The sequence below is a fragment of the Lissotriton vulgaris genome, chromosome 2_1 (genome assembly GCF_964263255.1).
Source record: "Lissotriton vulgaris chromosome 2_1, aLisVul1.2, whole genome shotgun sequence".
NCBI classification, from domain to species: Eukaryota; Metazoa; Chordata; class Amphibia; order Caudata; family Salamandridae; genus Lissotriton; species Lissotriton vulgaris.
In genome coordinates, this window is record NC_141687.1 from 1,678,173,963 (window position 1) to 1,678,196,649 (window position 22,687).

The 22,687-nt window shown below is 41.9% G+C and overlaps 1 protein-coding gene across 1 annotated transcript in view; it reads right to left on the minus strand.

Annotated features, from left to right (window-relative positions):
- Positions 1–4,984: 4,984 nt before the first annotated feature.
- Positions 4,985–22,687, minus strand: part of LOC147733077 (uromodulin-like) — an 84,972-nt gene continuing 67,269 nt past the window's right edge. The window contains exon 8 of the mRNA XM_086958918.1: positions 4,985–5,392. The gene's annotated coding sequence lies outside the window, so the exon portion shown is untranslated. The remainder of the gene's footprint in view (positions 5,393–22,687) is intronic.

Below are 22,687 nucleotides of genomic sequence, written 5' to 3' on the forward strand. Positions count from 1 at the left end.
AGTTGTCTTCCTTTTTCCGGGTCATATGGTCATTTTCCCAGGTGCATTGCAGGCAAGATGGTCTGTAGCATGGGTTCAATGCCACTGCTCGAGGTCTCTCAGTGCTCCTGGCACATACGCAAAGGGAATTCAATATGGCATTAAAATCACCCTTCGGGCCTAAATACGAGCTATTAATAAAGTAAAATGCGAAAATAAATGAATGCACTGTATACCACTTATTTCTCCTCTAACCCCATTACTTTAATTTAACTATAGCATTAATAGTTAAGCAGGAAGACCAAAGTTTAGTTCAAGCAGGAGCATGTGCATTAGTATGTGAGACATGAAGCGGCCGTCTTTAATACTAATGCGCAGTTGCAAGAATTCCCACCAAAAGCGAAAGATACGTCACACTACGTAAATGTGGCAGATGCATGCGTTAAAGAGTTCCCGCGTTTTCAGCGGCCATGTTAATACACTCGGATTACTGTTAGTAAAAGCACATAGAAAAGCTTCCCCTAGATACTAGAAATGTGGTGTAGTGTGGTTTTAGTATTCATAAACATGTTGGTTAATAAATTACATGCTATTTCGAGCGGATTGAATCCAAGCAAGTTTCTTTACATATGAAACCTTGCTCCATCACCTAGCTAGTCTGACTCCAGGTTGTATGACCATGGACTCCCCATCAGTTCTGTGTATGATTACTATGTCTATTACCAGAACTCTCAGAAACGTTCCACTGAGCCTTGAACTCACACTTTGATCAAAACCCCTCCTTTATTTGCTCCTTAATCATATACTCCAAGAACTTTGTTACGCTTCACTGTCTGCCTTTTCCTCTGCAGCCTTCAACACACTGGGTCTTAGTCTTGCCCTGCTTCCTGCGTCAGTTTGTTAGCGCTATATGGCCTCAATTACTCTGCTTGTAGTTTCAGCTACTAGCAGCCTTTCTCACTGTTTGTACTCATGGGACTTCATGGACCTGCTCCTTTAGAATGTACTTTAAGCACTTACATACCCTGATCTCTTTGCCAGTACTTTCAGCACTTCCAGACCCTGATCACTCTGTCTGTACTTTCAGCACAATGCACCCGTGCTCAAAACCTCTACTCATCGTACTTCATGAATCTGCTCCTTCTGCATGCATTTTAAGCAATTCCAAGCCCTACTCACTCTGCCGGTACTTTCAGCAAAGTTAAGCCCTGCTCACTGCTTTTGTACTCATAGCACTTTTTAAAAATATGTATTTTTATTGAGCAGAATCGCAGGATTAAATATATATAGAAAAAATACAGTACAAGTGGCTGAAAATATTTATAAAGCAATGGCACAAATGTGAAGACGCCTTACGAATATAAAAAAGCATTGGTATAGCCAATAGGTCTCACCTTTGGGACCTTCTAAGTATTTAGTTATGCAGCACAATATCCTTGGTGCAACAACTGTTGCATGGCTAAACACTTATAAGGTCACAAAGGCGAGACCTATTGGCTATGCCAATGCTTGTTTATGTATTACTTTGATTACTAGATGTTGCCAGACAGTAGAAGCTGTCAGACGAGACAGCAGAGAATACGCCAGGACGTTCCCAGCAAAGTTTTAGATTTTAAAACGTTTTGTACATACTAAAAACAGATTGATTTTTTCAAAAAAAATCCTTGCCACAGCTTTCTTGCTGCCTGTGCCAAATTCCTAAGTAATATGTGCAGGCATCTCCCCTAACATGTTAGTAACTTATAATATAAAAAAAGTCAAATTTAAGCCTGATCATCAGACATGTAGGAGCTGAATGGCGCAGCTCTTCTCTCCTTTGTTAGCAAACAATTCTTTAATGCACATCTAAGAAACGTACACTTAAGGATTTTGCACTACTTCTTAAATCATAAGCCAGAAATACGAAAAGGTAAGGGTTACAAATATGCAGCAAAAAAACGCAATAGTTAGAAGTACAATTTAGTTATTGTGCAGCAAAATGTCCTAATCCATGCTGCAATAGACCTTTTTTTCTCCTGCCTTAAGCAGCTTTTCTTCACGACTGTATGACAGGAGCCTACAACCCACAGTGCCTGACATTTACATTCTAGACTGTAAAACAGACTAGGAAAATATACTTTATTGTTTTTTCTTTCCTGTTCCGAGTGCTTTGCTGGGGCCTGATTTATGAGCACAGAGCTGCCTCTCCCCGCAAGTTCTCATTACCAACACAGCCAACCCTTAAGTGACTCATGTCAAACCTGGCTGAGTCGGAATTCTACACCACAGTAAAAGGCCTGTTTACTGCAGCTGATTAGGCGGAGCTTTTTTTCTGAAAACAATTTCTTTTGACAATTCCTTGACATATTTCATTGCACCGCAGGTGCTAAACCAGCCCTTCTAAACATTGAAAAATGGCCATGGAATTACAAAAAGACAGAGCATTGTGTAGGCGGCAGTGCTTTTGGGAAACAAAGGCAGATCAATTAAGAAATCATGCTGAAACCGATCCCATAATAAACACTTTCTAGTGGCAAAAAATGAGAGGTTGAGAATTGCTCGTACAAAATTAAAACAAGTGGGGAAAGAGTGGATCAAAATAATAACACTGCACCTGAAGTAAACAAGAGACCGGCAGTGATCCTTTATGAACCTACTGGAAAAATGAAGCTTTTCACAATAAAACATGGTCACTAGATGGCAGTGAGTATTCACCACATTAAAAAACAAGCATGCAGTCAGGGTGATACAAAGAAGCCACTCAGAGCAGTGACAAAAAAAAACAAGCACAGGCACGTGGCGGCAAAAGAGGAAGCAGCTGCAGCGTCCCGCGAGTGGTGTGTGTGAGGCCAAGTAGCGGCAAAAGTGAAAGCTGCCTGTAGCCGCAAGCCGTAGGCCTTTTAACATGCACAAGCGTGTGAAAAGGCCAGAGCGATTCCAAAAGGTCTTTTTCTTAGTGCAGCGCATGCGCGCTGCGCTAGGCTCAACCTAAAAAGAAGGTAGACAGTCAATCATATAATTTAGGTTAGTTGATCCGTTATACGACAATAATGAAATGCATAGTAGCAGTAAAATACCATTGTGCCACATTAAATTTCCAATTATACCATTGCTTCGTTCATTCAGTGATAAGAAGAAAAATAAAGTACAACTATAACAGCAGCAATCAATAAAGTGCCATCGGGCCTCAGTGAATAACTATTTGTGAATTTACTTCATTGAGCCAGTGAACAGAAAAGTATACAGTATACACATGGAAGCAATGAGTAATAATAACAAGTTGCTTGAGTTAGTTTGATCAAAAACACAGCTCTTAATACCAAGAGTGGCCCTATGCTCCCCGGCTCCCAATCAGGAGATAGAGGAATGACACAACCATAAAACAATATATTCAAATGTACACGTCATTCCTGCCTATCCTTATTTAGAAACTTGCTGATCGGTGGTAGCTGTTGAATTGCACTTATGCAATAAACAATTGCTCAGCTCCCGAGTCAGGGCCTGCCTTTTCTATTAACTCCAACAACTGGCAAGAAGCATTGAATCTTTTTAATCCCCCAAACCCATCTTGCGCATGCCTCCTCAAACATTTTTGTCCTACATATTTTATTGAACCAATCTTGGTATGTTGGAACCCTAGATGTTTTCCACTCCTCAAAATCAATGAGTGAGCAATTAACCCTTTCGCTGCGGCTGCAATTCCGCAGCAGCGCTAAGGTGGTGGGGCGGCCGCGCGGCGCTCCGATGCTTATGACGGAACCGCTCCGTCATGGCCCTCGGGTGGGCTGTGCTTGTGACGGAGCGGTTCCGTCATGGCCCCGCCCGTTCTTTAGAACGTCAACGCAGGCGCAAAATCAGCGCTGCGCAGGGGCGTCGGTGGGCCATGATGGAACGGCTCCGTCACCAGCATAGCCCACCCGAGGGCCATGAGGGAACGGTTCTGTCATAAGCGTGGGAGGGGTTAAAGAAGTTATCACTATAAACACCGGTCAACACTTGCCAGTACCAGTACCCTGACTCTTTCTAAAGAGCTCAAAGAGTGCCAAACAAGCTTCTGGATCTATAATGACCTTTAGACTAAGCCTAAGAGCTGAGAAAACCTTTGCTCAGAACTGTCCCTACATGTGACATGTATAGAAAAGGTGTATAAGTAACACACAGTAAAGCCCTTGTCGCACATTACATATCAAGTTAATGATTATTGGGTATCCCACTACTCGATTTCAAGCTGGGAAAGTTCATGTATATACCCATGAACCCACCCATTATGTGTTCTTTTAACACAATTGTAAAACAGGCCAAGTGCATTGTGATGAAACATATATCAATGAAGAAAAGATGTGTGATTATAGGAAGTGCCTCACATAAGCAACCGCCAGGGAGTGATTAGAAGGTTCTCGCCAAATTGTTCACTCTCTCATCATCAGCACTTTCCAATTTTAGGGTTAGAAACCATCACCCAAAACATGTGTGGAAGTATCTTAGATGAGTGCAACTTAAACACTATTCTTTGTGTATGGGGTACATCTCAAGAGCTCCCTATGAATCCCTGCAAAAGGGAGGTGAATTTCTTCTTCACAAGCACAAAAAAGTTTAAAAAGTTGCTGAAAAGCACTCTGCATATGTCTTTAATTTGTAGTGCCTGCACTCATAATTAAAACCACACCCTGCTTTAGACAATTGTAAGTAGAACGGCTGACATGTTTCGCTGCCATATCAGTTTCTGGAAAATTTATCAGGGCTAGAGGACCTCCTTCAACCTTAAAAGTGCACCGGATCATGCGGCAAGAAGGTCCCTGTGCCCTGATGAATTTGCCAGAAAGTGATATGACAATGGAACATGTCAGCCGTTCAACTCAAAATTGTCCAAAGCATGGTATGGAGAAAGTCGTCTGCTGTGTGCTCCCTTAAGGGTGACTAGTTGAAAGCTGGTCATGCACCAGTTCCGAGTTCCCAACATACTATAGCATCGCACTCACTCACCTTTCTAGATGCATTTGTAAAAAAATCTCCTGCAATCCACGCATCATGTGCTGATCCTTTAATGAATATGAGTTCCACAATGGGTCTGCAAACAAATCTATAGTATTGCAAAGGAGAAATGTCAAAGGTCAGTGAGTGATTTTCACAGCAGGGTGGGAGTGTGATATAAGGGTGGCAAATGGCAAATTTCAAAGGCCAGTTGCAATTTTCTAAGAAAAAGTTTTGAGAGTCCATTTAATGAAAGTGGTTGTTCATTAGACAGCGAGATGTTTCTCCCGGATGAACCAGGATCTTTATCTGCAGTGGTCATCCTTGGTTGGTCAGTGTCCTCTGGGCTAGTTCTTTGAGCATGTCCAGAGTCTATCAGAGGCGGATGTTGATGGTGAGTTGCAGGAGCCTCAGTCGCAGAAGGAGAGCAGCAGTGAGTTCTCTGTCCAGATCCAGGAGAAGCCTAGAACCAAAATATCAAAGGGGCAATTAAGTAATCAGGTTTACTCATTTACATATCACACGTGGCAGAAGTGAACTAAGTAGTGGAAGCCTACCTTTACTTGTCAGACCTGCCTACACCACTGCCTGAACTTCAGGCTGACAATGTGCTCATGGGCGTTGTTGCAAGAAACATCATCACCCACATAGTATGTCCGACAAATGGGAGTAAGGACTTTTTGGGCTGTAAAGCTATCCTCTGCCAGCTTCAACAGCCAATTGATGGCCTGCATTTCAGAGGAAGTTCATATGCCTTTGTATTTCAATATCTGTTCCCAACATCAGTTATAGGCATCCATCTCCCAACATCAGTTATGCGTTGTCCTAGCCCAGCACCTATTATTGAAACTTCTGACCCCCTACACACAATAGCCACCATTATCTCTTCCCTCTTAGAGAAACGCCCTCTACTTGTCTATCACAAACATGCCACTCCTCTACACCTATTTGAGGTAACTCTTTCTCTTTGTATGGCAAATAAATCTCTTGATACTTCACTCATTAGTTGTCTGTTCACCACACAAATAACATTAGGAGCGTCTGTAAACCTTTTCTAGGTGTCAGTGTCTAATCATTAATCCGGGTGCCTTTTGCCACTAACAGTCACAACAACTCATTGGCAGATCAGAGAATGACCAGCGGTGATCAAAACGCACTTATCAGAATTGTCGATGAAGCCTTGACAACTCATTCATAGAGCGTAATAATGCCAAAGAAGTCCACAAAACTTAGTTGATCATTCACAATATTGCCGAAGGAGGCCATTACATTTCACTGACAATTTTAACATAGCAGCCATATTTGTATTGTGCAGCCATTAGGCCTGCAGATATGATCTGCACTGTGCAGGATATTCAGCTTCATGTGGTATCTTAGGCAGTTTGAGACACCAACTCAACTAAACAAGACAGTGTCTTTCTTTTGTACAGTTTTCTTAATGAACAAATTAAATGTCATTTTTATTATTTATAAAGGTTACATTTTCTGACCAATGTAGAATAACAAAACAAAAGGGTACAGTTAATGCTAGAAGCCCCATTGTATTCATTTTGGTTACCTATGAGAAAAATGCACAATATGCTTTTTGAGTCAAATATACATAGCCTTTATTATTTATTGCATATTGCAAACCAAATTTGCCTCATTATATAGTTTGCTTGTATTTTATCCATCTCATCTTATTGCACGTGCAGACTTCGAAACCACTAGCATAGTGTTAAAACATACACCACAATTTTTACCACACATGCAATGTTGAATACCACTGTGAATGGGTAGTCTGTCTCAGAAAAATATTTCATTGCAAAAACAAGCAAAATATATTATGCTATGAGGAAAGGAGTTGACCTCAAATCTGGGGAACAGGGTTTGAGTCTCGGCAATGACGTTGAACATCCTGCCATTCTGGGCAAATCACTTAATCTACCTGTGCCTAACAAAAAAAAGATGTTGTTCTCATGTACTGCAACTGGTTCTCGTGTAAAGGGCTTAGATACCCGATACCTGCGGGTGAAGTTTGTGCTATATAAAACTCTGTTTAAAAAAAAACAAAAAAAAGCGATGCTTGTTTTTAAAAGAGTTAGTTAGATTTATGCACGTTCAATGTTTGAGATGGGCTCCAATAGACTTGTTCTTTTTTGTGTGGTATTGGGCAGGTCCACTGTTAAGTACAAAGCATTGAAGGTACCACCATTGCTAAGCAAGCGGTGGCCAGCCCACACAGTTTAAAGCTTTCCAATGCTTGGTGGGGAATTGGTGCGGAAAGTGCTCACACCGACTCTGCGGAAGCACTTTCTGCAAAACTTCATAGCACCAACCTGCCATGCTGTCACAATGGATTAGCTGACATTTTTTTGTTTTCCAAAAACAAAACTCCTAGCAGGGGCATAGCTTCAGGTTGGGGAGGGTGTTTGAAGTGTGAGACCCCCCAAATAAATGCATTCTTGGCTTGGCAGTTGGGTCTGGGGCCCTGAGTTGGGTCTGGGGCCCTGAGTTGGGTCTGTTATCTTTGTGTCCTTTTTCCAAGTAGTGAGCCAGGAATGAAAGACAAAACAGGGACCTGAAATGTAAACATGAGAGAGATTTAGATGCATATATGGCTGAATTCAAAATATTAATCTGTATAACCTGGAATCAACACCAGCTTCCCTGCTTATCCAAATTGTGTGATCCTAGGCACATATTCCCTTTCAGAGAGCCTCGTTTTTCTTTATCATCACGTATGCGTGCGCTTTTAAATTCTTGAGTTCAGGATGTGAGCTGCACAAGCACCTCTTATACTTGTGCTGACTTGCCTCTTGGTACACTAAAGACTTCCTGGTTGGGAGATGACCCACAAATGTTTCTAAACATCATGTTTATAAAATGTCTTTCTATGCAGTGGTATAATCTGATGTACTAAGTTGAAATTCTTCCACGTGATAAAGAAATATTCGTTATTTTGATTTTGAAGAGATTGTATCATATTTTTACATTATATTTGTTGCATGATATACATGCCAAATGTTATCAAGACTTAGAGCCAAGACAGAACAGTAGCTCAGCTTCTGATCGGATTGCATGGGACCATCAGTCTTTTGCACTGATTTAACAATGCTACCACCAAGGTTTCTCGTAGCAAAGATGGCAAGGAGTGCTTGAGGTGAAAATCCATTTAAAATAGGTGATCCAAGGACAGGGACTCCAGGCCATTGCGTTGTACAGGACTGTAGTGATGGGTTTCCAGGAAGAACTACCAGGGCGAGGTAGGACCCGCACAAGCGCAGTTTCAGCAGAGTGTTTGAGGTGTGACACCCCTCAAATGCATTCTTGGTTTGTTAGTTGAATCTGTTGGCCCTGAGTTGGGTCTGCTATATCTGTGTTGGTTTTTCTGGTCATTCTCGTTTTAATTTGAACTTTGGCTTGTTTTTTAAGGGTTTTAGATCTAAAATATATATAGTGGCTGGTTCACCAAAAAAGTAGTAAATATGCACCCCAGAAGTACTCCTTGAATGGGTGCAAATTTTCTTCTTTTTGGATATCACAAACCATGGCAGCGGTTGGCTTTGAAAGCTATGTCAGTATCAAGTTTCCTGGAAGGCTAATCAAACACCCGAAGGTGATGGAATGAATGCTTGCAAATAGTTTAACCAGTGGTCACATTCCAAACCACTATTTGTAGCCCACTGTACCACTCTAGACAGAGGTCCACCTAATGCAAATTAGTACAGTCCCTGCTGCTCATAGAAACAATCCATCCCAAACCTTGGTCATTTCACCCCCGCCCACCCAGCAACAGCCCATTGGATTTTCAGTCTGTTTTTTTTTTATTGAGAAGATTCAGGGCAACAAAAGAAAAATACATACATACATAGCTTACCAAAATACAATTCAGATATACAGAAAAAGTACACAAAACAACAAAATATAAACAGTCAAAAAAGTTCAACTTAATCAGACGATAAGACATGCGACTAACATATAAATAATAACTTAAATCTCATCATTATGATCCTTACATTCTTACTCATCTATTTTCTCTCCATTTCTTTAGCGGGGCCCATATCTTCAAACCCAATTCCCTCATTCTTCTTCCTTTAAACTCGTACAGACATTCCTCACTATTGTGTATTCCCAGCAGTTTAGTTATCCACAACTGGAAGGTGGGGGCTACCGGATCTTTCCATCCAGCCGAGATTAAAATCCTCAGAACAGCCATGGAGATGAAGATAAAGGCTTCCGCTTCATACTCTAGCCTTAGACTAGCATCCCTACCGATCAAAACCATAGTAGGGGATAAGGTGATCTGTTCCTCTAACAACCCTGTTACAAATCTTTCAATTTCCATAATGACCGGATTCAAATTCTGGCATTTATAAAACATATGAGGTAGGTCTGCTGGTCCTTGATCACACCTGGGGCATCTATCATTATCCCTCTTACCCCATTTATACAGTTTGGCAGGTGTATAATATAAATTAAAAATAGTTTTATAATGCTGTGCTTTTAAATTCGAAGCTCTTAACACCTTTTTATTCATTGCAAGAACATAATCAATATCCACATCTGGATCATTAATTCTTTCCGCCCAGTCTGATTCCACTCGACCAATATCATCCCCCAAGCCCTGAAGAAGATAGCTGTAGCCAGTTTTTATCTTCTTACCACCATTCCTCACATATTTCAGAATTGGGTTGAGCTCCTGAATCCGAATCCTAGGTCTAACAGCCTTCACTGTTTCTTCTAGCTGTCTATATAGGAACCATTGGTTAGTTGGTATACCAAATTTTTGTTGAAGCACATCAAAGCCCAAAATTTCATCCTCTACCATAACATCACCCAGACACTTAATCCCCGCTTCCTTCCATCGCTTACTATTTCTATTCTGCCCTAGATGCTCAAAAGGTTTTGCATGCCAAATATCTATAATACAATTAATTTTCGGAATCTTCAAATATCTCTTTAATGCTTTCCATAAACCCCAGGCACTCATCATCAGTCTGCTCCCACTCCTTTTAAAATATCTACAGTTTATTTCTCGAGTAAACAGACCCACTGCTTTTCTACCAACTAATAATTCATATATTGTTGGAGTTCTATCTAATATATTTAAGACATCACTATCATCATATTTAAACAGAACATTCATTTGAAGTAATAGACAGACCCAATGATATAATCTCAAGTTTGGTGCCGTCAAACCCCCACCTTCCAATGGAGCTGATAGTCTAGCTAAAGATCTTCGAATTTTCCCATATTGCCATAGAAATTGTGAGAAAACCGCTTCCAATTTCCTAAATACACTCTCATCTATCAGTAAAGGTATGGCCCGGAAAAGATACAAAATTTTTGGAAACATAGACATCTTCAAAACGTTCACTCTACCGATTATTGATAGGTGTAGGATGTCTATTCTTCTCAGCTCTTTATCTATTGATGTTATCAAGGGTACATAGTTCTCTTGTACAATTTTCTCCACATTCGCATTAATCCTCACCCCCAGATAAACTGCAGAATCCACATAACTTCGATCAGCCTTATATATACTCTTAGTGCTAATTATTATAGTTTTTCCTTCATTTAACTTGTACCCCGATTGAGACCCAAAAGTTTTAGCTAATTGAATCAATTCTGTCATGGCCATCTGTGGATTGGTAGTTGTTATCGCCAAGTCATCTGCATAGGCCAATATTTTAGTGGCATGACCATTGAGTTTAACCAGAGAGATTTGATCTGAAGCCAGAATTTTTCTAATTAGTGGATCTATGTACAGCGCGAAAAGTATAGGGGAACAGGGACACCCCTGGCGCGTCCCTCTCCTAATTGCCACTTCATCTGACTGTAGCCCCATAGTTGTAATTCGGGCTACTGGATCTTCATACATGGCTTTTATAGCTTTCAAACATTTTCCTCCAAACCCTCTACTGAGCAAAACCTCCCATAAGAATTTCCAGACTACTCGATCGAAGGCTTTTTCAGCGTCCAGGAGAATCATGGCCATCTCCCTCCCCGTGGCAGCCGACGCATCGAACATAGAAATTGCCCGCGAGATGTGGTCCGTCGTACCCCTTCCCGGGACAAACCCATGCTGCCAAGGAGAGACGAGTTGTCCAATGACTCCTCCCATCCTCTTAGCCCACACCTTTGAATACAGTTTAGTGTCTGCATTTATCAAAGATATAGGCCTATAAGAGCCTGGATTATCTTCCGGTTTACCTTTTTTATGGAAGACCACGATATTAGTCTGTTTCCATGAATCTGGAATCTTCCCTGAACAAACTATTCCATTAAAAAGATCTAGAATTATAGGCAATAATTCCTCCCCTAGAGTTTTATATACCTCAATAGGTATCCCGTCTGGGCCTGCAGCTTTACCTGCCGCAAGTTCTTGTAGCGCAACTCTGATCTCCTCAGGGGATATATCTTTCTCCAGCTGCTCTATATCCCTTTCTTCTAAAACTGGATAAGGAGTTCCGAAATCTAGTCTAGATGGTATCTGACTGGCCTCTTGATCATATAAATTTTGGTAAAATCTTTGAAAGACCCCCATTATCTCACTTGGTTCAGTGTAAACTATTCCATTCTCTTCAAGCTTCTTTATATTATTCTTATTGAGATCTTGCCTTATACGCAATGCCAACACCCTGCCAGCTTGCTCTCCTGTCTCATATCTTTTAGCTCGCGAGGTCTGGTATTCTCTGGTCTCTTTTTGCGTAAATATTCTTAGAGCATCCCCTTTAATCAGCGCAATACTTTTAGCTGTTTCCCTCCCATCATTACCTAATCTTATTTCTTCTATATGCCGATTTTCTGATTCTGTTAGCTCTAAGAGGAGCGTTTCAAGTTTCTTTCTGTCCTCCTTTCTTAGTCTTGCGGAGCAGCTAATGATTTCCCCCCTTAAAGCTGCTTTAAAAGTTTCCCAAACACCATTCCTGGACGAGCTATATCTATTTATTTCAAAAAACTCCTTTGCCCACTGTTTTATATGTGTAACAAATCTGTCATCGTTTAGAAGTTTCTTTTCAAAAGTCCATTTAGTTGTCTTTTTAGCTACATTACATACTCTGTATGTCAATATCAAGGGGTTATGATCTGAGACTAATCTTGGCAATTTGGTAATTTTAACCTTCCCTAATTCACCCGTAGAGATAAAAAAATAATCTAACTTAGAAAATTTCTGAGCTGGAAATGAAAAGTATGTGTATCCTGGGTCTCCAATAACTTTTTCCGACCATACATCAGAAAAACCATGCGACATTATAAGAGAGCTTAATGCTCTATATACCTTCTGTTTACGTCCCTTGTAATTGCCTATTTGACCCCAATTTACCGAAATGTTTAGATCGCCACATAACACTACAGGGGTACCCCAGTTAGCCAGTTCCTCCTCCATCAAATCGAACACTTCTGGGTCATCATCATTTGCACCATATATTACACCCAAAGTAATGCCAAGCTCCAGCTCAGCCAAGGCCCATCTACCTGAACCATCTGTTTTGGTGCGTCTCACTCCCCCCAGATTGCGTTTCCCCATAATGGCAACCCCTCTTGTAGTGGATGTTTGGGACGAGCAGCCTAGTAGATTATAACCGGGGATATTCAATAAATTCCTTTTAGCCCAGGGTAAATGTGTTTCTTGGATACAAGCTACATCAATATTATTAAACTTCACGAATTGACTTAGTCTCTGTCTCTTCTTCCAGTCATTTAAGCCCCCTACATTAATAGTGCATATCCTAATGTCTGACATTATTATCTTTTTTTAACTCCAACCTGATTGTATCCATACATCTATCGCATCCATCACAAACCGGTATTTGGCCCTTTTTCATCTCAATGCTTTTTTCCCCCTTTTCCCCCCCCACCTCCACCCCCCCTGCCCTCCCCTTGAACCCCCAGCTCCACCCTTCCTCCCCTTCAACGCTTTTGCCCCTCTCACCCCTTCCCCCCCTCCTCCCCTTCCTCCCCTTTTCAGAGGCGCTCAGACCCAGTGGTCTGTGCATGTGATGGTTTGCAGTACTAACTGAAGAGATTCAATATTAACCATCATGAACCCGTAGACCCGTTTACCTCCTTAAACCTATGTGCCACCTACACCAGCACCAGCACCAACTCCAACACCCTGCACAACTCTATCTAGTCACATCCATAATACAACCATTATACATCCAATGTGCAAAATACAATCTAAGAGCTTTGAGAATCGAGATACTCTTTTGCTTTGATCTCCGAGGAAAAATACAAGGTTCTACCACCATTAATTACTTTGAGTTGTGCCGGATTAATTAGATAAGCCCTTGTCCTGGAATGGTTTTATCATCTGTCTGAGTCGCCAACGTCTCTCCACTGTGACATGACAAAAATCCGGCCGGACAAAGAAAGAAAAGCCATCAATATTCTTTTTTGAATCCGGTCTTGCTTTTTCTGAAATTGCCTGTTTCAGATTAAAATTACCCAGAAAGATTAAAATCGCTCTGGGTTTGTCTCCCTCTTTAGCATTTTTATGAACTCTAGCGGGGGTACGATGTGCCCTCTGTATCTCCTTCGCCCAATCCCACCCCTTCAATTCAGTGAAAGCATGCTCAAAAAGTTTTATTACGAAGGCTCTTGTGTCCGTATTTTCTGACCCCTCCGGTATTCCAAGAATACGTAGATTATTTTGTCTCGCTCTGTTTTCCAACGCCTCTAGCTTCCACTGCACGTCAATCAGCTGCTCGCCTTGCTGAACCATTTTGTGCGAGGTAGTTGTCGTTTCTGATTCTGTCGTCACAATTCTTTCCTCAAGATTAGTCACCCGTTCTCCCAGGTTCGTACATACTCTTGCCAATTTTCTTACCGCTCCTTGTATTTTCCTGGCTGCTGCTTGTGATTTACGGCTCTCTTGTCGAGCCTCTTCTCTGTGCGCCAATATTTCTTGATGTATTACCTCCAGCAGTGACATCTGTGCTAACTCTCCACCAGGGCTCTCTATTAGCGGATTACGCTGAGGCTGATCATGTCTCTGACCGCATACTCCAGGCCCTATACTAGATTTTCCAGCTGATGTTGAGGGTAAAACCTCTTCCCTATCAGGATCACTTTCTGAGGCAGAGCCACTGTCCTCTCGGTCCAAGCTGCCTTCATCTTCATCCGACCATTCCCCTCCCTCTGAGAGTGAGAAGAAGGCCTCGCTAGGAGCCTCTTTTTTATCTTCAGAGTTTTCTGCATTCTCTGCAGTTTCTGCATTCTCCTTGAGCTCCTGCTCCTGCTCCTGCTCCAATCCCCCCTCCAGCTCCTGAATTGGGATTTCAGTGACTTGGTCTAGCACCGGCATAGTACATATATTAGGCTCAGGTTGGGATAAAGATTGAATAGGGTTTTCAGGATTTTCAGTATTCTCCATTCCGTGTAGCAGCACATTACCGCCCTCCTCTTTATTTATGGAGCCCATCAACTGACTCTGTAGAGCTAAGTCCTGTTCGCCCGTCATTTCCTCCTTCAAGTTATCTTTCTCTGTGGCCCCTGCTTCTGAGTCCTCCAGCGCATCGCCAATAATCTCCTTGTCTTTCCTTATCTTTTGAAAGATGTTCGAAATTGGGGTAGTACCATGACTAGCTTTCACCACTCCTTGCTGTGCTGCTTTTTTACCTGGGGATATTGGGCTTTGATTTTTCCTTTTTATTCCATCTCCCCCTTTTTCCAATGACAGCTCTGCCTGCTCTGCAGCAGCTTTCCTTTTTGCAGCCGCTTTAGCTGCTGCACTCATTTTAGGAGCCATAATCAATTTTCTCCTCTCTTTAACCCCAAATTGCGCCTTACCCGCAGCTTTAGAGTCCTGATCGCTTCCCTCCTCTTCTTTAGGAGCTTCCAGCTTGCTCCGTAATCCTTCAGGCTTTAATTCCTCCTGGGGGCTCGTTTTCCTCTTTACTCTCTGAAGCTGCTGCCGGGACCGGTAGAGAAAGCGCCGCCCTCCTCGCAGACTCCGCTTCCAGTCGGCGAACTCCGCTAGCTCGGCGATCAGACCTCCCTCTGTTACGCCTCCTGACGCAGCCCTCCTCGCTGTCTGTGCCAGCTCCCGTAGGAGCCGCCTGAACGAGCGATCACAGGTAAGAGGCATACAGCATCCAGCATCCAGCGTGTTCCGAAAACTCCGTTATTTCCTTTCGGGGCTAATCCTTCTCAGACTGCAGGAAACATTAGCTAGGTGCAGGTATTAACCTCCGATGCAAGTAATGCGGGTCATTTCATCTGCCGGCATCTCTTCAGTCGCACTGCTGCTCAGCCGTCCAGAGCGGCTGCCATCTTGCCCCCATTGGATTTTCAGTTGGGACATTACACATTTACAACCCCTTTTTGAGAAATTCAAGATCTTTCATTATTTAGCCACTTCTGTTCATATCAACAAGATCATTAATATTGTCTGTTGTTTGTCATGCCATAACAATATTGTTGTTTGTCAAAATTTTTTGTAATAACTGTTTTTTTTATAATTTCACACAGTTTTACAGTGTCCATTATGCGGTACTATTATTGTCTAGTGATTTATGTTTGTGTTACAATTTTAAAATTTTATATATGAAATTATATCAATAAAATGAAAGTTTTAAATCTGTTGAACACTGAGTCTAAATGGTTATCAAAGTCTTGTACATCGGGCTTGATATGTGAATATTGCCTTTTTGTTGCCTAGGAATGTTACACTTCATATTTGTATTTTCCCTGTCCTAGGAACTTTTAGTATTTACAGGGAGTACTGTATTTTGACAATAGGCTATGAAAGCTCTGCCAGTGTCAAGTTTCCTGGAATGCTATTGATCAAACACCTGAAGGTGATGGAATGAATGCTTGCAAATCGTTTAACCAGTGGAAATTGCTCTGGGTCGCATTCCAAACCACTAATAGCCCACTCTGCCACTCTAGACAGAGGTCCACCTAATGCAAATTAGTACAGTCCCTGCTCCTCATGGAAACAATCCATCACAAACCTTGGTCATCTCACCCACCCACCCTGCAGCAGCGCATTGCTTTTTTAATTGGGACATTTCACATTTACACCCCCTGAATCTCTCTAAATGATGCCCTTGACGCCCAGCCAGGGAGTTGTCAATGGATTACAAAATGAGACATACCGGATTAAGTCTTTTTTTCCAGCACATGAGGAATATATTCATAGTTTTAATGCCAAGACTTCATTGGTATGCAAGTTGGTTCCAAACATAAAAATACTGTCTGGAATGAAGTCAGAAGAGTCTCTCTCCAAAGAATAGCCCCTGGAATACCTTTCCTCCCAGAGGATGGGAGGAAGTTTCCGATAACAGACTTGCCTGAGGCCATTAAAAAAAAAACAATTCCCATGACTCTTAATGATCCGGAAGAAACGGCAAGAGCTCAAGCCACCATTTTGCCTAATTTTGCTTTATTTCGTATTATTGTTAGTCATTTTTCATACTACCCTCTTAAGGAAGTTACACAAATGTTACTGTGTCCTATTATCAAAAGCTTAGAGCTAGGGAAATGACCATTTTAAATGATGTCCCTACTACCCTCAAGTCTAGCTCTTCCTCCAAGTGCAGTGCTCACTTTCTGCGTCTTCAGTCACTCAGACCCTCAGTTAAAATTGTATGGCCCAACAGACAAGTGCCTGAATGGAGGGACCACCTCTGTGGGACCAGTGGCCCAATAAATTTAGAATTCCCTGCCTGTCCATCACTTTCAGACAAATCTGTCAGTGCCGGTCAGACTGTGATGAACCCGCTGACATTTTTTTCATTTCCAAAAATCAACTTCCAGTGAATGATTTGTTGTTGAAAACCTAATGTTCCTCTTGCACTGGGATTTTTCTGCCTGCGTGTGAAGAATATCTTTCTATTCTAGGACCACCAGGCTGTGCATGGGAGGCAAAACAAGAAGAAATTGTGGAAATGGCATTGGAGGAAGTCCCACTGTAAATGGGCCATCCCACGCTATTGACAATGGTGGTTCTGTGGAATAGTTTTTATTAAGCCCAGCTGGTAAACTTCACTTCGCTCACGGAGTTTGTGGAATTCTGGCTTTTTTTCTGTTCATGCTTGAGTATTTTTTGACACTCAACCGCTAGTGGCAAGACTCTTGGGCCGCTTGCGAGCATGCGCAAGACTTCTCACACAGCTAGCAAGACTTTGTGCTCATTCGCACGGCTTCCGGCCACGACGGCACAAATCTAACATACTTAGTGCTGATCACAAATGAAGTAGTTGAGCAGCTTTTCTGCTTGAGAATGCAGCTGAGATGCATTTAGGGTGGATTTTCTTCTTAAAATGGCAGTTGGAGTTGTTTTTTTGTGTGAAAAACCATTTTTTTAAACATTTATTTTCCAAACCAGAAGGAATTGCCCCAGAGACTCCAACTTCCTGTTCCTGTCCAGAAGTCTCCTCCCAGTGCTTTGTCCCTCTCCTGGTCACTTTTCATTGGGATTTGGAGCTGGAAGGATCACTCTCCTTGTCTGCTGCATATATACCATTGGATTTAAGGACTTTGTTTTTGATATATCACAAGTTAGATGAAAAACTGGTGTATAAGGGTGTTATTTGTTTCATTGGGGTCATGCACCTGGATTTATTTTTACTTTTATTTGATTTTTAACATTTATTGTGGTGGGTGGCCTACAGTTTAGTATGGGTCTAATTATTTTTTTGCATTTTCTTTTTCTTTTTTGCAAAGGAAAAGAAGTTGCACAGTTTACTTCATGTTATCCCTGTTTTTGGCTATATTTTTAATATTGATTTAATTCATGTTGTGGGCTAGTCTGCCAATGGGCCTTCCAGCCAGTAGGCCCTGTACTATTCACGGGTGCATAAAACAACTGTTTCTGTGGTGTCTGTTGAAATAAAACATCATTTAGGCCATGGATGGTTTTGGATTAAAATACAAAATATGTTTCTTGTGGTATTTCACATTGTTTTCCCTGCAAACATTGTTTAGGTGAGGTAAGGCCTTGGAAGGATGCGTGGTAATGTGAACATTTTGCCCTGTTAATTTTTGTCTTTGGCATTGCAAAATGAATGCTGTCTCCTCTGTGTTACCATCCCTCTTTTGTCCGACCAGTGTGTGAGTGTAAGTGTGCTTGGTGTAGGCCAACATTATCTTTGTTGTTCATTATGCCATGTGCACAGGGACCATTTTGTATAGTCAGTGTCCACCCTAGTGCCTGCATGTGTTATTTGTTTTCCAGGCATTCTGTTTGTTGTGAGTGACCAAATGGCTGGCAGCCATTTTGAATGGCTAGTCAGTGTGTTTTCCCCATAGGCCTGCATGTCTGCTCTGTTTGTTACTATGCCTCCTTGCTGGATGTTGTTGTTCTGACCATGTGGCTGGCAGCCATTTTGTGTAGCCAGCCAGTGTGTATTTGCTATAGTCCTGCAGCCTTCTCTGTTTGTGACCATGCCTCCTTTCTGGTTGTTGTTGTTGTCTCACCACGTGGCTGGCGGTCATTTTGTGTAGCCAGCAAGTGTGCTTTCCCCTTAGGCCTTCATGTCTTATTTGCTTGTAGGCATGCCTTCTTGCTAGTTGTTATTCTGACCATGTGGCTGGTGGCCATTTTGTGTAGCCAGCCAGTATGCTTTTGCCATAGGCATGCATGTGTTCTCTGTTTGTGGTCATGCCTCCTTGTGGTTTTGTTGTCTGACCATGTGCATGGTGGCCATTTTGTGTAGCCAGCCAGTGTGCTTTCCCCATAGGCCTGCACATCTTTGTTTGTTGCCATGCCTCCTTGCTGGTTGTTGTTCTTTTCTGCCCATGAGGATGGCAGCCATTTTGTGTAGCTAGCTAGTGAGCTTTTGACATAGAACTGCATGTCGTCTCTGTTTGTGGCCATGCCTCCTGCTAAATGTTGTTATTCTGACCATGCGGCTGGTGGCCATTGTGTGTAGCCAGTCAGAGTGCTTTTAGCATAGGCCAGCATTTCTTCTGGACATTCCCGAGGAGAATGCAGACAGACCACCCAATTTTGCAATACAGTAAAATGTTTCTTTTTACAATCATATTAACTAAGAGAAGTGCTGTTTGCCAGTGGCTTGTTACTGAAAAGTAACATATGATACCTTCCCACCCTTTTTTATGTGAGTATGGCTATTTTGCCTTGGACGGTTACCTTTTGAATACGATATTATAGTGGAATTGTTCGTATCAATCACTTATAACTACGAGCTTCTATTGTGCATTCCACAAAAGCAGTCACGTTTTTCCTGTATTTTCTCATTATATTTGGAGCCACTCATGTCGATATTGAATTCTTGTTGTTGCTACTTTTCAACTTGACTTAAACTTACTGCCTTTTGAATTTGGTGAGTCCCACCATTTTTTACTGGCATCAATAGTTTATGCGGGACCTATGCTCTTACTTTCAAACTTTTGCTTCTTTGTTACTTTGCTTTTCACTTCGCTTGATTGTTTGAAATCCATTAATCAATAAACTCTAGAGTTTGATGTTGGAGTCTCTCTTTATCACTCACACATATGGATCTTTTCACGACTTTGCTAGTGTTGACACTTGTGGCTTTACATGTCCTGCTTGTGGGTGTTGTTGTCCCTGTTTTCTAATTCACCTTGTTATAGATCTTGGTGTATTGGTTTCTGCTAATTGATTTCTATATTCAATAACTATGTCTTGTTTTATTGTCAAACTTGGTATTTTAGAAATATTGACATGTAATATTGGTCTTGTCTTTATCTTAATACATCTAGCGTTGAAGAAGTCTATGGTTTACCCCAAATAGGCGAAAAATGTGTTGGCTAGAATGGCTAGAAATGTCACCTTTGTTGAATTACATTGAATTACATTAAAAGAAAATAAAGAACTGAAGAAGACTCTCAGGATGACTGCGATTGTGGACTGTTCTCAATAATTCTGGACATTAACTGCTCAGGATATTCATCCATTATTAACTGAGAGAAGTGGGTGGGTGTGTTCAGTCCCTAACCAAGAAGACAGAACATTTAGATATATGGTAAATTGGGTCTCGGACAGCAGGACTATTTGCAATACATGCATCTGTACTCTGTCATACTCATTCCTTTGTCTCCTTCTAACAACAGACTAATGATGAATGTTGTGCTGCTGCTTATTGCCCACATGAATTTTGACCCTGTGTTATAGTGTTTGTCTTTATCAAATCTTTTCCCAAATCCCATTATCCATCCATTCATCAAACCCCTAACCCTCTTCCCCAGAGCTTTGTGATTTATTGAGGTGTGGCTTAAATTACACCATCAATGGATCACAAACTTGGTGGGGCAGATGTGGCGAAAGCAACACTAACTTACTTCAGAATCTTCTAAGCAGTAGCCCACACAAGCCCATTACCAAACTGGGCATTAAAAATTATCCATATTTTTTTAGATATAGAATGAAAAACATCAGTCATCAGCATCATCATTCAGGCATTGTGTTGCGTAACCATGAACGCCTCACCTAAGCTTGTCGAGTCCATTTTTTTTATAACTTGAGGATTGCCCATTTAATACTGCTATCTCCACATAAGTCAAAACTTACTAGTGTTGCTGGTTTTTATATTTTAGCACAATCAGGCATTCTAATTATGTCATCACTAAGTACTCAGCTGGTGTAAATTCTTTGATAAATATATAACCCACTTACTCAGTCATTCTACTTCCATTTAGTTGCCTATGATGCTTAATCAATCAATCATTCAGATCAATTCTACAGTTGGAGCTCACCTGGGTGGAAAGGAAGTGAGACCTCACTTGTTAAGTTGTGATGCCTCCGCTGTGGTTGTTTCATGTATATGAATGAATGAATGAGGTAGCACTTGTAAAGCGCCTGGTTACCTGAAGACATCCCTGCGGTCATAGTTAAGCAGAAACCCGATCCAAGACGTATCAAGGGAAAAGGAGAGTTTTTAGCTGCTTACGAAAATTCTTGTAGATTGATTGTGAACGAGTGTGGAGGGGGAGATGATTTCAAGTTTTGGCAACATTGTATGAGAAAAGGCGACCTCCACTTCTCATTTGTTTAATTTTTGGAACTCTCATCAGATGTTAACTTTCTGACCTTAAAGTTCTTTTGGGCTGGTAGGGATGGATCATCGCACGAATAATCGGGGATCCGTTTCCGGAAAGTGCTTTTTATGCAATGCACATAGCCTTAAACTGAATCCTCTCCTGAATTGGGAGCCAATGCAGAGAGACAAGAGCAGGTTTGGCTGAGAGAGGTTCAGGACATTTAGGAGCAACCGGACTGCACAATTGTGAACTGTCTGTAATATTTTGGTTGTAGAAAGTGGGGCTCCTAAGTATAGAGCGTTAGCAAAGTCAATCTGTGAGAGAATCAGTTCTCTCATCCTTCTAGCCATGAACGGTAATAAAGGAAGGATTTTCCTGATCATCCTCAGAAGGCATAACAGGTGGCTGCTACTCTCCGGGCTTGTTCCTTAAAATCCAGGTTAGAGTCAAGCAAAACCCCTAAGCTTTTTATGTGCTTTTTCGCAGCATGAGAAGGGCCCAGACAGTTAGGCCAAAAGGAGTCTATATTAACCCTGGGCGTAGTTCGCACTGTAGCGCTACACGTAGCTAAGTGAAGTGCACTTCACACTACGCGAACTGCGTAGTGCACCGTGCAAAATGCTGTTCGCACTGATTGCACAGTGCTGGATCCTTGTCCGCACTGTGCAATCAGTGCAAACCGCATCTTGCACAGTGCAAACGGTCATTTTCTGCCGCTCAGGTAGATTTCTACTCTAGCTGCAGCTTTCTCATCGCAGACTGGTAGTTTCTCATCGCGAGCGGTTGCAAGCACACGCGACCACTCGTAATGAGAAACCTGACCTCCCGCGTTGAGAATCTCGCCGGGAGGTTTATTTTCCACGCTCGCGATTGGCAACTTGATGTTGCTGATCGAGAACGATGAAAAAGTCTCGCCGGGATGAAATTTTTTCTCGCTTGCGGTCACCAACTTGACATTGAGGACCTCGAGCAAGCAAAATATTACTGCTGCACTACGCTATGCTACGCGTGTTTGCACTGTGCTACTTGCAATTCGCGTTGTGCGAAGTAGCGCAAACTTCGCAAACTACGCGAGAGTAGCGTAGTACTTCGCCCAGGGTTATTCTATATTGTGGGGGGCAGAATTGCCAAGGAGCATAATTTCCGTTTTTGTCCCATTAAGCTTCAGATATGAGGTGTCCATCCACCTGACCACTTTTTCTAGACAGGAGGTTATGCCTGGTCCAGAGTTGTCACTTTTATTCAGAGAGACTACCAATTGAGTGTCGTCCGCATAAGTGACAATCTGTACCCCAAAGAGAATGATTATTTGTGCCAGGGTGCTCATATAAATATAAGGTGGGACTCAATGATGATCCCTGAGGAACTCCACATGTAAGTGGCATTTGTTTGGACGAGATTTCATCCTCAAAGACTGAAAATACTCTATTTTCTAAAAAAAACTGTAACCATTTAAGTGCCATTCCTGTCACTCCTACATCTTTAAGTCTACTAATCAACAGGGGGTGGTTGACTGTGTCGAAGGCTGCGCTCAGGTCTAGTAACATAATTGCTGCGCAGCCTCTGCAGTCAAGGATTTTTCAGGTTTCCTCCACTACCGACAGGAGTGCGGTCTCTGTACCCTGAAGTGATCTGAAACCTGTCTGTGAGGGATGAAGCTGTTTTTTTCCAGGAATCAAGAGAGGGATGAGCTCACATGCTTCTCAGCAATTTTACTTATCCCTGGCAACAAAGATATGGGCCGGTAATTTTGCCCATTCTTCGGGGTCCAGATTAGTTTTTTTTAACAGAGCCTTTACCA